Here is a 16,293-nt window from a genome sequence, read left to right as displayed (position 1 = left end):
GCACCCAGGTAGCCCTCTTCGTCGTTCGGTTGAGCGACTGCAAAGCACAAAGGCCATTTTTATGATTCACCGCTATTACCGGATTACTGTACTCTTTAGCTTTGATTAGGTTGACAAATAGTCGAAGAGAGATAGGATGAAAAATGGTATGCGAAAGGCGAAAAGGGGGACAGGAAGAAAAATAGCTAGTTCCCTATCCAGCACTGGGGAGAGGGGAAAGCTAAGAAAAGGAGAGCACATGCAGTGACAGAAAGTAATATTAACAAGAAAAAAACGTACACATGTATACACATAGAAGAACACGGCAGTGTCAGAGCCATCGGACTATAGGTAGCTTGACCGGAGGAACTTCAGTAGTGCCTTCATCACCATGTGGCTTGAAGACCGTATAAGCCGGCATTCCAAGATAGTCTGCTAAGAAAACAGCCGGTCGTCGAGGCTTTCCAGCGCTGACACGGGTTACTGTCTCTCGGAGCTGTAGCGAGAACAATGACACAGGAGATGTTCGATGGTTTCCGCGCTGCCGCAGGCATCACTGTAGCCATTCCAGTGCGGCAAGCAAATGTATTAGTGAAATATACTCCAAGCCATAGTCGGCAGGGAACAGTTGTCTCTGTTCGGGATAGTTCAGATGGAAGGGGGAGCGGGAGGATGGGTCCAGGCGACGCAGACGGTTATGCGGGAAACCTGGCTCCTGTGACATCCCACGCGATCATGCTAAGCTTTGTTGCTGCTTCTGTTCTTTACAGCGAGGTGAGTTTGTGCATGTCTTCTTCATGAGCACTACAAGCAACTTCAAATAGCAGGACGAAATGAAGAGGTCAACCACAACATTCACGTGACGTGTAAATCTGATCTCCCAAGAGAGAAAGAGACAAAAGGGGAGGAAAGACAGGGTGGTTAGCCAGTGTAAGTACCGGCTGGCTACCCTGTGCTGAGAAAAGGGCTAAAGGGAATAAAGGGAGAAAGAAGAAAAAAAAGAAACAGAAAAATTCACAAGGTAACGCGATGCTACGAGCTACAACATTCAAAGACGGTCGCCCAATTCGCATGTCCTTAAAAACTACAGCAAAGCCCTTAAGGCCTTAAGTGCCGAAGCCCGTCTGGACTAGGGTCCTAAAACTCACAATATTCATAACAATCTATTAGCAGTGGTACAGAACTATACAAAAAGCAACAGGCACTTGCTGAAGCCTGGTGAAACTTGTTGAAACCTCTGCCTTTCCTTTCTGGCACTCTCTCTTCCTCTAAGTTTGCTGCATTAAGAAGCTCACATAATGTAGCTGGGAGACGTACACCTTAACTGGTGTCTGTGTTCCATTTTTCACAGCGATAACGGCGACGCGCTGACTGCTCAAGTTGTTTCGATGCCCCCTGGTGACCATCGCAAGAACGCAGAGTGCTTTGCGATAACTTTATAAATAAAGAAAGCAAAAATTAACTGTGAACCGTGAAGGCTAGAACGCAGTACCCATGCACTGGCAGTCGAAGGTTTTAGCTCACAGCCATTGCACTACTTTTTAGTCCATTTTTAATGCAGCCCAAAAGCTCTTAATATAAAAACATATACAAGAAGCAAAATCGGCAAAAATAACGTCTTACAAACGTCTGCGATCGCTCGGCTGGCACCACCGCGTTAAAATGAATCAAGGTGGTGAATTCTTCAAGGCGCGGCAACCATTTCGATGTGTACTGCTGTGTATTTTCCTACTGCACATAGTTTTTTAATCGCGGAACATCTGTCAAGAGCACAGAAAACTAAAAAAAAAACCTTCCCATTGATAATATCTACAGGACGTCTCCTGGCACAGTATGGGCTGAGATGTTGCTGTGCCGACAAATATGGGATGCTATACAACAACGTAATTACTTAATTAGTGTAACGTAGTTTCTTCAATCCACCTTGAGGATTTCCGTAGAACTATTACGTCAAACGTAATTACTGTTGTTTTCTTCGAAGTAGTCTCGTGCTGGGCAATAAAATGAAGGGCATCCGACGCGCTCGTTTTTCGTTTGCTACAACCATACGAAACGAATAGACAGTGAAGGCAGAGAGAGCATAGGAAAAATTAATTGTTATATTAAATGGAAATGCAGGAATAATACGAAAAAGGGGGAATGAAAGTTGACGAAAGAACAACTTGCCGCTGGTGCGAGACGAATCTGCATCTTTCCCATTGCACTAGGCGTACGCATGTCTAATTTCCGCATATCTAATGACAATTCTGTGTTTTCCTATTCTATATAGAGCAAGAAACCTAATTAGGCGGAAAGTAGTGTGACCGTTTGTTCCAACAGAAAGAAAAGAGGGTTCTCTGAGGCCTAAGTGACAATTTTTTAACCGCATGCTAAAACACATCACAAAGGTGCACGGATAACATTTCCCCAGTCAAAGAACATCTGCTCAATCAATTCATCTTTCTTGCATATTAATAAGTGCGCACCCTATTGGGCGAAAAATCCTTTCTCCGGCACCTATGGTTTCACAGGTAATGTCCTCATGTGTGAGGTAAAAGAGAAAGTCTTAATTCCCTCTAAAACCACGATCTTGTTAACTCTTTTAAGTTAATTGCCTTCCTGAATCACGACAATACATTGATCGGTACATTGGTTCCGATAGGAATCAGACACAAATATTCCTTTACAAATTCTTGCAAGTAACGTAACTTAGGTAGTGAAGTTAGAAACGCACCGGCAGAAATCGACAAGCCAAAACATCTTCAAAAGCTGTGTTTGATCGGTGGAATTCGGTTCGTGCTGACGAATCAAAAAAAATTATTACAGCTGTACCCAAACGAAACTGGCCAGACTGGGTGCAAGAAGGAGACATTCACATGCACGATAAGGATTAAGCAATGTTCCACGCGTATGACCTAGAAAGACATGTGGCAATCTAAGTCTGCCGTCGCATACCCGCGGGAAGAGATTTGTGCGACTAGAGATTTCCCAAATGCATTCGCCAATGCCATGGCAGAGAACATGGCTTCCTCCAGTGGACCGATTTAACGCGCTGACAGGAAGAGAAATGACATAGCACATTTTCTCATTTCTGTCCGCGTTTGCGTGCTTAATTATTCTGCTGGAAGAATGCATCCTTTCAACCCGAAAAAACTGTACCAGCAAGTTGCCTTCATTACTGCACTCATTAAACTCTGCATCTGCATGTCGTGGTCGCAACACCAGATGCTGGAATTGGCTGACGCGCTATGATCGATTACCGCCACTTCTTGGTAGCGAATCCATAAATCAGCACCGTAGGCAAAGAACTTGAACGAATGCAGCAGTAAGAAACGTAAAGCAAGGTAAGCCCGAGGGGGAAGAATAATCTGTGTCTGTCCCCTTCTCGACCACCGAGCCGTGGAATGAATCAATGAAACTTTATTTAAAATGGTTCTACCTTCATGCCGCCAGCCGCTTTGGTGCCATGTGGAAAAAGCTGATTTCCTTCACCCATGGTATATTTCGAGATGGAGGATAGGAAAAAAGCGTCTTCCTATCTCTATGCTTTGTGCGAACAAAGACAACTCGTGATATAGAGGCTGTGTTCCAATACCCGCCGTAGACGGCAAAGTATACGGCTAAGTGGGCAGGGGCCATCATAAGTCTCGTTCCAATTCTCACGAACACGTCAAAGTAGACAGCTTCGCGAATACAACATCCAAGTCAATAACGATGCGGGCAACTTTCCGGTCCAAACAAGATGGCGACTGAGCAGGACGATTGGAAAGCTGACAGGAAGGTCGCTTGCACACAAGAAAACGTAGACACGCTTTCCTGCCCTCTTAATGTAACTCACATCGTGTTTTTCATAGATTCACCGACACAAAAACATAAAATATAGAAATAATTAGTGCTTTTCTCAACATTTATTTTTGTCGCCGCGAGATGGCGTCATGTCGCCGACGCGTCTTCCATACGTCTTCCGAGCAGTTCGGAATAGAGTGTACTAGAACGCGGTTGAGTGGGGTGAACGGCTGGGGAGGCTCATGCTTTGCAGTGAGGCGCGCGACGACGGAAAATACTGTGGCGGCGCTGTGATCTAAGTGGATTGGGCCGCATCAAGGTGGCGCCGTTGCAAGGCCCTGGCGATACTTCTCGGAAGGGGCATTCGTGCTACTCCACGCGCTGGTATATGAGTTCAGACCGCTCAAACCGGGTTTATAATTGCATATGACATGTATTTATACCTTAGGAATAAATATTTTCCTTGTTATTCAAGCAGCACGTATCTCTCGTGTTTGTATTTTTGTGCATATAGGCATATAGTTTTCCATCAGTAAGTCTTGTGAAAACGTAGACGGAAAAAGATATGTAACCTTCCTGATTGCCACTTCAAACAAATAAAGCATATCTGCCACACCCAGAGCCCTGTGGTCAGATTTACAGGAAGTATTATTATAGAAAAAGGAGAAAAAAACTGCAGTGCAACATTCCATTCATGTTTCTATCTTCCTCGCTTAACAGAATGCGGAGTAATCGGTGCCGGTTCTTTTATTGCGGTCAGACCTCGGGCACCGAAAACAGTTTTAGGTAGCCATTATATATGCGAATCTTTGGCCCGTAAGACTTGTGAATTTTTTTGTCCAGTCCATGCAACATGCAACAATAACAAAAAAAAGCGTCGCGGTAGCCTATAATTAGTGGTTATAGCGGATATAGCACGTTGCGTAGTTAAACTCGAGCTCACGGGATCAAACCAGGTCGTGGAACTCGATGGGAACGGAATAGAAAAACACTTGTGTACTTCGGTTTACGTGCACGTTAAAGAATCCCAGGTGGTGAGCACTGAACAGGGTGCCTCACACTCATATTGCCAGAGGTAAAACGCCAGAATTTGTTTAATTTAAGAAAAAAGAAATAAAGTAGCTGTGTCTTTGGAATTCTTCTAGGGGTGTAAAAGAAAGAAATTATTCTCGAGTCTGATTGATCAGGAAAACATGTGACGCTTATCTTATATTTCATAACTAAATGTAATGCCATTCCCAACTGTACATCCGCTCAACTAAACAGCTTCTGTATTATAAACGGCGGCTTTCAGTTATCCGGTGCAATATCATAAGGACAATAAAGAAGCGATTAAAGGAACAGCATGCCTCACATGCACGTACACATATTTGTAGATCTGCTGTGTTCGTTGAAGATAAGTGTGGTACCACATTGGGCACTCAGTTTTGATGGGTTGCAGACATGGTGAGACTGTAAAAAAAATGTTTTCATTCCCTGAATCAAGTTTGCTGATTTACAGGCTGCCCCAGAACGGGGCGTGTATCTTGAATGATAACTAAGGCTTTGTCAGCAGAATCGATTCGCCCCCGTGCGCCAATTCTCCCAAAGAACTGATGCACCTCTGCGTAATAGCCTCGGCTCTCCAGCATCACAATCATTCGGAATAAGAACCGTCACTTGCGTCTGCCCTTCACCTTCGAAATTTCAAAAGTGCTGTTATGCGTTACATTCGAATGAAAACGGCTATCTGATAATTTTTAATAGTAGATTCTGAAGTCGAATACCATCTGAATGGCAAATACCATTCGATTAGACTTAATGTTTCTACTTCATATCGCCTGCTGGCACGTTGAAGGAGCTCACCACATAAGCCACGGTGATTACATTGGTACAGATTTCCCGATCTCCCCGATTCAGCTTGAGTACATAGGCAATATCTTTTCCCTAACACTGTTGTTCATATTAACGTCCAATTATTAATTGCCTTGATTCCTTTTCGCGGAAAATCGATTGGCTCACCTGGTGCTGGCGCAGATTTTAAAAGAAATACGCTTATTCCGGTCAGGAGTTTTCAGTCTTTCAATCAGTACACTTAGAATATTTGATAATTTTTCTCTTACGGATATGTTTTTGATATATATGTTTACCCTTAGATTTACCTAGGAGTGCATTGGTCATCTGCACCTTTTCGCGACACGCACTTGATAAACCTGATTAATCTCACCACAATACTGTTTTCTTTGATGCAGTGTCCCTGATCAATATTCCATCAACAAGAAGCACGCATAAAATGACACGATATCAATAATAATATTTGGGGTTCTACGTGCCAAAACCACTTTCTGATTATGAGGCACGCCGTAGTGGAGGACTCCGGAAATTTTGACCACCTGGGGTTCTTTAACGTGCACCTAAATCTAAGTACACAGGTGTTTTCGCATTTCGCCCCCATCAAAATGTGGCCGCTGTGGCCGGGATTCGATCCCGCGACCTCGTGCTCAGCAGCCCAACACCATAGCCACTGAGCAACCACGGCGGGTATGGTATGGTATGAAAAACTTTATTTAGGTCCTGAGGGATCAGTCTGGGACTGATGCGGGCCGCTCCCAACCACGGCGGGTGACACGATATCAATAAAAATAGCTTCAATAGCTGCAACGTAGCTTCATGTTGCAGATAGGCGGCTTCTGTGGCAAAAATTACGAGTTATCTTAAAAAAAAACAATGTTAAGTACAACTGTTCACCTGGCTGAAACTACGATTGGCACGGGCCCACAAGAGTCGCGGGCACATCAAAGCAAGTAAAACCATAAAAAATTTTACGGCACAGACTTGGTGCGAGAAACAGTGCACGTCCGCCAGTATCCTCGGAACGAACGCGCGCTTGCCAGCAGACGACGCACTTGACAACGACAGCAAAATTGAAAACGTCATGTTGTAGAACTCACGCCTGAAATGTGTATACGTAGCAGAAATGTGTCAATATAAATTTGTAGTTGAAATAAAGCACCATTATAAAAGCGTACGCGCACAATCGGTCTCAGCGCCCACAGCGAAGTTACGTTGAATATGCCGCGAAACGCGTCTCCGCCCAAATCCAGTTCGCTCGCAGCGCCCTCACACAATTTTTCCGCACGCGGCGCCTCAGCGGCAGAGCGCTGCTTGGCCCACTTGACCATTGTCGAGTACACTCTAGCTCGGAACGCGTTCCATTTACAAGGCCTCGAGGCTGTCTCCTGCTGTATCTTTAGCTGTCGACGTAGACTGTCTCGGATGCTGACCAGAACTAGAACACACCTATAGTCGGCGGCTTGGTTGGTTACGCACTAAGTATCGCTCACACCCACTGTGGCGGAAATATCAAGAACTGAATGGGAATTATAGACGAGCCGTCACTGATTGCAGCTTTATTTTTCGTCTTCTCGTAAGAAAGTTAAAGATCAGATCTACAAACGTTTGCTCACGTATGCCACACGAAACTTTGCAAGACCTACTCAGCATAATTTTGCGCCAGCTATTGCGTCGAGGCTTTGCATGCTGGGCAAACATGTATTGCTTTCTTTACGCGTTAACGAGCACGCCGATACTTCACAGTGGCGGCAACCATTCCTCTTCCCCTTTCACTTCGGCGCCAACACAAGTCCCCAGCAGGAGACCCGACAGGACAAGGGAAAAAAATAATAAAGGGGACGCCCGCTAAGGTCTCCGAGCTCGTACTTCAGGAACGCCCACTCACCATATCCTATTGATTGAGTTTATATATGTTTAGAGTTTAAAGAAGCACGCTGTTTAGCCGTTAGGAAAGTCGCAGTCTAAACTCTCTTCTACGTAAATAGGCTAGCTTTCATTTTTTACGCTGTAGAACACTATTAGGGCCTCTTAATAAACCGTATACTTAAGCGGAGTGATCTTGCGGCTTTCATAAGCTTGCTTTCAAAACAACACTTTTACGCACCATTTCTCGAGTATTTCAGCGAAACTGCTGCGTTGGGAAACGCCATCTCCAGGAGGTGGCTTCCGAGGGTAGCTTACGCTATAAACGACAACGGACGCTTCGTATACCTCCGCGTTTGTTAACAAAAAGTGCGCCGGTCTGCACGATTAACTTCGTGCTGTTAACCTCTCCAAGTAAATATTGGTCTGGTGCGCGGGACGGAAACGCGGCAGTTTCTCGCCCGAACCAAGGCGCGCTTCCTGCTCGCTTTCCGGCCAGAGTTTGAGGGATTTGCTTGCAACTGTTGCGGGAGCGAGTTGAGGTGTCATCTGTGTGCGTGCGTTTGTGATACTCAGATTATTTTTTGCATTCCGTCTAATTACATAATTGGTCTTGCATAATTGATCAACTTCTCAAATAATATAGTTACATGGAAAGTGTCAGTGAGAAAACTGTAGAGAATCATGAAAAACTCAATACGAGCTCCTAAAAGTGTTTTCATTCGGCGTGCGGTCATTCGGCGTGGTCATTCGGCGTGCATTCGCGGGATTCTTTACGCTCGGAAAAAATACTTGTATGTAGCACGTATTGAGCCCCCCCCCCGGCCCCCCCTACTGGAGGCCGGGGGGGGGGGCGCCTTCGCCTCCCGTCGCTTCGATAGAAGCCCGCAGAAGAGCCCGATCTGGTAGTGGCGAGAGCTCCGTCATGACTACGCCTGACCGGGCCAGAGGCCACCGACTGACCCTGAGAGCAACCGTGACTGTAAGCGATACACGGCTACAGAAACAGACGACGAGTCTACGCTTATTGACGATTGTGACATAGCTGACATCACAGATCTGGACGATGAAGGCTTCAGGCTTGTGCGTCACTGCAAGAAGAGGACCGTCGGAATCCCAGTGATTATTACCCCTGCCACAGGAGGCGCCGACCTGAAAAATGTAAATCCCATTGTTCTGTCTACAGAAATTGAAAAAATTCTTGGCGCATCGCCAGTTAGGAGCCGATTGACTGCAGAGGGAGCCCTGCTTCTATATGTACAGACAGAAGGGCATGTGAATTCCCTTAGCTGCAAGTCAATCTCAGGGACTACAATCTCAGCACGAGTGCCCAATTCGTACCTGCAAAACACGTGCATTATTAGAGGAGTACCGAAGTGGTACACTGACGAGGAACTGTTGGTATACCTAAAGCCACAAGGTGTTTACCATGCAAGGAGAGTCACGCGACGCGCTCAAATTTACGAATCCAATTTAGAGTCCTGGCGAACCAGCTCCGTGGTTCTTAAGCTCGCTCCAAATACAGGCCGTCCAGAGAAGATCAACTTGGGCTACAAGACACGAGACCATTGACTACGTTGAGACACCACCTCGGTGCTTCAAGTGTCAGCGCTATGGACATGTGGCCAAGTACTGCCGTGGTGAGCAGCGGTGTAAGAGATGTGGAAGACCGCACGATTTCAAAACATGCGCGTGCAGCGAGAACTTTCTATGTGCAAACTGTAGTGGGGGTCATCCAGCTAGTTATAGAAAGTGTCCTACGCGGGCAGCGGCAATAAAGCATAAGAAAACGTTTATCTTGGGGCCAACAGGAGAGGATGAGAAAAATACGACGAAGAAAAAGACAGAAAGTCACAGAGAGTCAGACGAAATCAAATGGAGCTCAAAGAGTGAAACTGATTTTCCAAATCTGAAGCCTTCTCCAGGAATTCTGGACACAGTGGTGCCATCACGCAGCGGATCGGCTAAGGCAGTCAAATCAATGAACATAGGCCCCGCAGACGAGAAGACTGCTGAACAACCGGAACAGAGAAGTTATGTGTCTGCACTGCAGCGACCCCAATCGCGTTGCGATGAAAGAACACCACAGGAAGACTGACAGCAGGTGCTACGTGCTCTCTTCAAGGCCTTGCGATCACACATAGAGAAGATGCCGGCGAGCTCGATGAAGTAAATGCTCGAAGTAGTCCTGGCTCTCGAGTCAGTGATTCTAAGCTCTGCCTCTTTTTAAAGCACCTAGCAATATGGATGAGGTCAGGACACAATGTTCACCATCTCGTCCACAGGTGCCACTTATTATGCAATGGAACTGTGTGGGTCTTGCGTGCCATTTACCTGAACTGTCGCTTTTCTTACTCAACATGCCTGTGCCAATATTGGCCCTGTCCGAGGCTGGTCTTCCAAGTTCCAGATCAATTGCTGGTTATGTTGCACATGGAAACCAACGTATTCCGACATTTCCGAACGCAAGCGCCATGCTATATGTGAGACGTGAAATACCACATTACGTTCTACCAGTTCAAGACCTTTGCAGCAGTGCTTTTGAAGTCACTGCTGTACAAGTGCGGCTGGACAACCGAAGCCTCAGCGTGGCCTCCGTATATGTGAGCTCTCGCCTGAAGGTCTCGATGGGAGAAATTATAAAAGACCTCTGCAGCTGCTGCCCAGCTCCGAGGATTATATGTGGGGACATTAACGTGCACCATACTCTCTGGGGCGACAAGGCGACTGATGCACGTGGACAGCAAATTGTTAGTGCTTTAAACACCGAGGGACTCTGCTTGGCAAATGACAAACAGCCAACGTTTTTTCGTCCACCGGCCTCTTACAGTGTCATTGACTTGACGTTACATTCCACGGACATCCTTGCATCGTCAACGACTAGCAAAGATAGAATGGACAGTGATCATTTTCCTGTCTTCGTTAACATTGCTGGATATAGAACCAACGGCCGAAGATCCTGCCCTGTGACGCATTGGGATACGTACAGGGACGGCCTAAGCGAATGCGGCTGGAGACCTGTTCGCGGACATGCTACGTAGCAAGAGATTGGCTACCGCTGAGCTGAAACTACCCGACCACTTCCCCGCTCCGGATCTAAAGCTCAAAAATCTATGTGCTGCCCGTAGAAGAGCGGAACGGAGGCTGATGAGGACGAAGGGTGGCCCACCAATGAAGACTATATATAACAGGATTAACGCAGTGATTCGATGTTATACAAGGAAACTAAGAAGGGACCAATGGACATCATTTTGTGCAAGCCTATCGGTCTTCACGCCAGTTCCATGGATATGGTGGGTCGTTAATAACCTTGCTGGAAACTTTCGACCAAACAAGCCATTTGAAGCCCTAACATTGAAGTTAGGCAAGACACTCGCTTGTCTTGCGAATGCCTTCGCTGAAATTTACTCTTCCGGCAGGTCAGCCGGCACAACCAACCCGCCTCCGCCGCTAACGTCGTCTCTAATGGATGCTCCTTTCACACTCAGAGAGCTGGAACTTGCTATGAGCAGCCTCCGACGCCACTGTGCGGTGGGACCTGACCTTATCAGTAATCAGATGCTGACTAACCTACCGGTTGAAAGACGACGTGATTTGCTGGCATTTTTTAACCAAGTCTGGCCCAGTGGGGCTATCCCACATTTATGGAAGGTAGCATGGGTGGTACCGGTTCTGAAGCCTGGAAAGAATCCTGCAGCTTTGGACTCATACAGTCCGGTATCACTGACCTCGTGTGCAGCGAAGCTAGTGGAGAAGATGGCGTGCACAAGACTCACTTGGTATGTCGAGCAAGGTCGAAAACTACCATCGTGCATGACTGGGCTTCGGCAGCATCTAAGCGCTCAAGACAATGTGCGGGACCTGCTAAGCCACATCGAACATTAAAGTGCGGATGACCTGTCGCCACTTGCTGTTTTCATGGATGTTTCTAAGGCTTACGACTACGTGTCTCAAAGAGCCATCATCAGCCAGTTACAAGGTATAGGAGTCACGGGTCATCTCTTGCACTTCATACATCGTTCCTCAATGATCGTCGCATCAGAGTTCGTCTTGGCGACACTTTGAGCGATGAAATACGTATATCTCGCGGCGTGCCACAGGGGAGTGTTTTATCTCCCTTAATATTTAACATTGCCATGAGTAGCCTCCCAAGAGTACTAAACCATCGAACACCAGTGAAGATATCTATATATGCCGATGATATCTGCATATGGGTCTCCGGCTACCAGCATCGCCGCCTCGCACGAATAGCCCAGGGAGCAGTAAAAACCATTCAGGGCCACGTGGCAACGATTGGATTATCACTATCAGCAGAGAAATCATTATTCGTACTATTTCCTGGAGTGAAAAGAAAATCTACACGCTTGACGCTGAATTTGGACGGATACCAGGTTCGACAAGTCACCAACGTCCGATTTCTGGGTGTTACCTTAGACCACAGACTACTCTGGCGCCGCGGTGTTGACCACGTTGTGGCGTCATCGTCACCCAGGCTACATGTGCTCAAGCGAGTCGCTGGCTTACGCCGGGGCAACCACCCGACGTCGATGCTACGGCTACATACAGCGTTGGTTACCAGTCGAATCCTGTATCAGCTACCTGTGATGTCACCCTCAGACAGCCAATACGAGCGCTTAGAAGCCATCCACAGAAGCCCATCCACTTTGCCTTGGAGTCCCTCAGCCAGCGTCAAACAAGAAAGTGCTCTACGAAGCTGAGTCACGCCCTCTACGACTTCAGGCTTCCCAAACTCTCATAATCCAGCTACTACGATTGAGTGAGTCTACGCCCGGTAGAGCCCTCTTACGATGTATAGGTAACAGGCCGCGCTCACATTTTTATGCAGCATTGAACACGCTTCGCGTATTAGGATTGCGCTGCTCGAGACAGAGGGAAAGGATAGAACCACCCTGGACATTCGAGGATATCACATGCAACTTAAGTGTACCACGATTGTAATCAAAGTGCTGCATTCCATCTGCAGAAGCCAAGTCATTAGTCCTGGAACACCTGAACACGGCTTACCCGAATCACCTACAAGTATACACAGATGGCTCTGTCAAGGCAGACGAAGACCGCTGCGCAGCTGCATTCTATAATCCCTCTCTAAGATATACGTGGTCTGGCCGTCTGGACTGTATAGCCTCGTCAACAGTCGTGGAAGGCGTAGCAATAGCTTCTGGTCTGCGCAAACTAGACTTTGCCTCGGCAGAATGTGGTTGTCCTTACGGACTCAAAGGCCGCATTACAACAAGTATACCGTGGTTTGCCATCCCTCAAGTTCCCACGCAAATCACCAACCATCGTGAAAGAACTCAACAACAAAGGCTTCACAGTAAAGTTTCAGTGGATTCCCTCCCACATTGGTATCTCAGGAAACGAGAAAGCTGATGCGCTTGCATACGCAGAGCTCTATCATCCTCCCAAAATCGAGGCTCCAAAGAGTAATCAAGTGCAAAAATCTGACATTCGAAATCACTTTGCATCGCTTTGGGTTGCACCCCATATGCCCTGCGTAACCAAGAGATTGCATCGAGAGGAAGCCTCACTTCTATATCGAATAAGGACAGGATCTGCTAACACACCGGCCTGGTTATTTAAAACGGGGTGAATCAATTCTCCGAACTGTACGGCATGCAACGAGCACTTTTTGTGGTCCTGCCAGCAATTCCAAGATGAAAGAGACACTCTCCTGAAGAATCTGCAAAACAAGGACGTTCCGCATGCGCGCCTGCAACACAGTTATATTTCTCGAGGGATCAGTTATAGCCCGCAAAGAAACTTCACGTCTCCTCATCGAATTCTTAAGAGAGACTGGTTTGATGGACATATGGTGAAACCCTTCAGCGGTATTGTGCGAGACGCTCGGGCGGAGAAATTGCTGGCCTTGATCGCCAGGCTAAACCCGCCTGTTGCTACAATTCACCCCCACTACTGTAGCGGGAGTTTCTCATGTCGCTGCACAATTTTCTCATTGGCACTTTTCATCTAGCTATATTATTTGGGAAGTTTTTTTTTTTATTCAGATACCCTAAAGGCCCTTATGGGCATTACATAGGGGGGGGGGTTAACAACAGGATATGTCAAACACAATTAGGGGGGGGGGAAGGCAATATAGAACACCGTGGTAAAGATCACCGAATACAACAAGAAAATATAAAAAGAAAAAAAGGAAAGAGAATTGCATACATGATGAAAACAACAACAACACTCCGTACAAAGCATGTAGATACACTTACAATGCGTCAAAGGCATAAAATTCTGCTTTTACCCAACATGCGTAAAACTGCGCTTCAAATTACTAACAAATGAGTCATGATCACGTATAGAAGCAATTTCTTTTGGCAGCTTATTCCAGTGATGAATAGCTAGAAAGAGCGGTGATTGTCGCAGGAGATTCGTACGTGCAAACATGGGACGCACTTTGTAGGGATGGTCGAGGCGGGGAAAAATTTTTTGTGGGGGTTTGATATGGGATGCTGTAAAGTATGACGGGGTATGATACAATCTGTGGAAGTGGGAAAGCAGTGCTAACAGTCGTCGTGTTTCTAGAGACGGTAATTGGAGGGACTCTTTGATAGCCGTGATGCTGGATGTTCTAGAGTATGTTTTAGTGATGAAGCGTGCTGCTTTATTTTGTAAAGATTCCAGCTTGTTTATTAGGTAAGTCTGATTTGGATTCCATATTATGGAAGCGTATTCAATCTTTGAGCGAACTAGAGCTGTGTAAGCTAATAATTTAGTTGACTCATTTGCTAAATACAAATTTCGCCTAATGAGTCCAAGTGTTTTATTTGCTTTCGAAATTGTTTCATCAATGTGATCATTCCATGTAAGGTTAGAAGTTAAATGGACTCCCAAATATTTTAATGTAGACACATTCTCTATGCATATGCTGTTCATAAAATATGAACTTAAGTGAACGTTACTGGCTCTGCTAAATGTCATTGTTTTAGTTTTAGAAACATTAATTTCCATTTGCCATTGCTCGCACCAAAGTGAAATTTTGTTTAGGTCGGCCCGTAAAATATTAGTGTCTTCAGAGGTGATAATTTGTCTGTAAAGAACGCAGTCATCTGCAAACAATCGAACTGTTGAGGTCAGGTTGTTACTGATGTCATTAATGTAAATTAAGAATAAGATTGGGCCAAGTACGGATCCCTGAGGAACGCCAGATTTAACTTGTGCTAAAGCGGAAAAGTGATCATTTACGGAAACAAATTGGTAGCGATTGGTTAAAAAACTTGAGATCCAATTTATAATTTTACCATGTATGTTAAGCCGGCTAAGTTTCAACATTAAGCGAGAATGGGGAACTTTATCGAATGCTTTCTTGAAGTCAATAAATATGGCATCGATTTTTATGGAATCGTGAACAGCTAGATGAAGATCAGTTATAAGTTCAAAAAGCTGTGTTTCACAAGAGCGTCCTTTCTGAAATCCATGTTGATTGTTAGAAAAGAAGTTATGTTCAGATAAATATTTCATAACTGCGGAAGGTATGATATGCTCAAGTAATTTACATGGAATACTAGTCAAGGATATAGGTCTATAGTTTGAGGGCACTGAACGGTCACCTGATTTATAAATGGGAGTGATACGACCGACCTTCCAGTCATCTGGTACAATTCCTGTATCTATTAATTGCTGGAAAAGGGCGGCTAATACGGGAGATATTATAGGTTTAGTCATTTTAAGCATCTTTCTGCAGATGCCGTCTGGACCTGGCGCTGAGTTATTCGAAAGTCGATCGATGGCCGATTCTATTCCCTCTGGTGTAATTATGAGATCATTCATAGATGAGTTAATTGAAGGAAACGTAAGGTCAGGTGGAATTGGATTTTCGTTTGTGAATACAGAGCTGAAAAACGAGTTTAATTCAGTCGCAGCTTCAGATGGCGAGAGTAGCTCACCGTTATTAATGATTGGTATAGTGGATTGAGAAGAGTGTTTAGGGTTAATTACTTTCCAAAACTTTTTCGGATTGTTCATTATCATGCTGACGATGTCACCGTTAAGAAACTTGTCTTTAGATGCTTCAATTTCAGCTTTACATTTATTTGATTGTTCTCGGTATTGCTGCCAATCACCATCCGAGTGGGACAACTTAGCTTTAGAGCAAAGGCGTTTCTTTTTATTTATTGCTCTCTTTACTTGGGACGTGAACCATGTGCTCTGTGTTGATGACGTTATTCTAATTTTGGGAACGTGCTTTTGTTTCAGTTCAATAAGCTTTCTTCGGATAGCGAGCCAGTTATCATTTGTATTGCGATAAGCCATGGTTTCCAAGAACCACACAGAAAAATATGACAGGTCTGTAAGAATCGCGTCGATGTTTGCACGGGAGTAATCGTAAATAGATTTCGTTGCCTTTTCTGGTTTACTACTTTGTAATTGGTATTCACAGTGTACTACGTTGTGGTCGCTAATACATTCAAGGACGTGAACAAGCATATTTTCCGGTTCGGTTGTGAGAACTAGATCTAGAATAGCGTTTCCACGTGTTGGTTTGCAAACTATTTGATGCAGATCAAATGAACAAAGAACATCGAGAAATTCCTTGCATTCGCTCTTCCTTGCGCAACCTAGGGGCGTACACGTCTGCCAATTTGTTGTGGCGTAGTTGAAATCGCCAGCAAGGATTATAGGTGAAGTTGGATACTTGTCTTGGATTAAAGTTAGGGAATGATTAAGACTCTCGATGAATTCAGAAGTAGCATCAGGCGGACGGTAACAGACCCCGACTGCGCAAGTCACAGAGGGACAGACCTGAAGTGAAATCCACAAAATTTCAATATTTGACTGTGTGTCAACAACGCGAGCACATAGATTAGATTTCACGGCAGCTACAAC

This window comes from Dermacentor variabilis, chromosome 1 (genome assembly GCF_050947875.1).
Source record: "Dermacentor variabilis isolate Ectoservices chromosome 1, ASM5094787v1, whole genome shotgun sequence".
Lineage (NCBI taxonomy): Eukaryota > Metazoa > Arthropoda > Arachnida > Ixodida > Ixodidae > Dermacentor > Dermacentor variabilis.
This window is presented reverse-complemented; position numbering follows the sequence as displayed.